We start from the raw sequence: 1973 nt of genomic DNA, 5'->3' as shown, positions 1-1973 counted from the left end.
GTGTGTGTGTGTGTGTGTGTGTGTGTCAGTCTGTCTGTCTGTTTGAGAAAGACCCTTGACAGATAGCCTAGGCTGGTCTCAAATTCATATTCTTCCTGCCATAATTTCCTATATGCTGGTATTACAGATGTGGCACACCACACACAGCCAGTAATATCATTTTAATTGTTGATGTTATTGTTTTGAGACAGACTCTCAATATGTAGTCCTGGCTGGCCTGAAACTCACTCTGTAGACCAAGCTGGCCTCAAGCTCACAGAAATCTGCCTGCCTCTGCTTACTGAGTGCTAGAATGAAAGGTGTGTGCCACCACCTCTATCTCTGTTTTAAGGGTTCAGCATACTGCTTTCTCTAATGGTTATACTAATGTGCATTCCCACCAATAGAATAGTGTGCCACATGCAATGACTCATTTTCATCACATCTTCACCAGCTGTTAGTCTGGTGTGTGTGCATGTTCTTATGGGTGTGTGCCTGTATGTGCACATACATCTGGAGGCCAAGGGGTGACTTTGGATGGCTTATTCAGACACTCCCCCATCTTACTTTTTTCAAGACAGTGTCTCTCACAAAACCTCTACTCACCGATTAGGCTAGGGTGACTGGCAAAAGAACCCCAATCTCTCTTTCTCCAGTATTGGGATTACTGGTGGGGTAGCGTGGTTTTTTCTTAATGTAGGTGCTAGAGATACAAACTTAGTTTTCATGCTTGCACCCATATCTAAGTCAACCCAGCCAGTGTACCTCACTTGTATTGGTATAGAGTCCAGGAGCCTAATGGAAATTTACTCTTTTTCATAGCCATTGTACTGTGCCCAGATAGGTTGTGGTTTTCAGGTTAGTATTTGCATTCCCTGACAATTAGTGATGCTCAACACAGCATTTTCTAATACCTTCTGGTCTTCTGAGATGCTGCTGTCCATCTGGTCAACCCTTTCCCCCTTTGTTTTGCTTTCTTTTGTTTGACAATGCCAGAATTGAAACCCAAAGCCTTGCGCTATAATAGCCAATCATTTTATCCCTGAGCTATTCCCTCTCCCACTTTGCTCATACTTTAATTGAATTGTTTATTTTACTCCTATTGAGTTGTTTGCGTTCCTTACATGTTTTGCATATTAACCTTTTAGCAGAAAAATTGTTTGCAAATGTTTTCTCTTACTCCATGCAATACTATTCTTTTGTTTCTCCTGTCCTTCCTTCATTGTTCCCCACTTTGTTTTCTTTTCTTTCATTCTTTTTTTGTAAATGAAGTCTCAAGCAGCCCAAGCTATCCTTGAACTAACTATATAGTTGAGGATAGTCTTAAACTCCTATTGACTTTTTAGTTTTGGACGGGACAAATCTCACCATTACATACCTGATTCAATTGTTGGAATAACAGTCCCCCAACTTTTTCTCTTTTTTTCCCTCTGGATCCTATGCTTTCTGGATCATATCCAAAGAACCCTTGCCCAGTCCAATGGGAAATATTTCTTCTATGTTTTCCTGTAGTAATTTTACAGTTTCAAGTCATATATTTAAATTTTTAATCCACTTTGAGTTGATTTTGCAGATGGTGTGAACTAAAGATCAGATTTCATTCTTCTGCATGTGGATATGCAGTTTCTCCAACACCATTAACTGAAGGAATTGTCCTTTCTCCAACATGTATTCTTGGCGACTTTTTTGAAAACAAATTAACCAACAATCCATGAATTTATTCCTGACCTTTCAAATCCTGTTCCAGTGGTCAATATGTCTGTTTTTATGCCAGTACAATGCTGTTTCAATTACAATTGCCTTATAATAAATCTTGAAATCAAGGAGTGTTATGTCTCCAACTTTGTTCTTTTTGATAAATTGCTTTGGCTTCAGGGACTAGAGATGTAGTTCAGTGGTAGAACATTTGCCTAGCATGAGCAAGGCACTGGGTTCCATCCCTAGTACATCTATCTATCTATCTATCTATCTATCTATCTATCTATCTATCTATC

This window comes from Grammomys surdaster, unplaced genomic scaffold (genome assembly GCF_004785775.1).
Source record: "Grammomys surdaster isolate TR1022 unplaced genomic scaffold, NIH_TR_1.0 207, whole genome shotgun sequence".
Taxonomy (NCBI): domain Eukaryota; kingdom Metazoa; phylum Chordata; class Mammalia; order Rodentia; family Muridae; genus Grammomys; species Grammomys surdaster.
Note: the sequence above shows the minus strand (reverse complement) of the source record.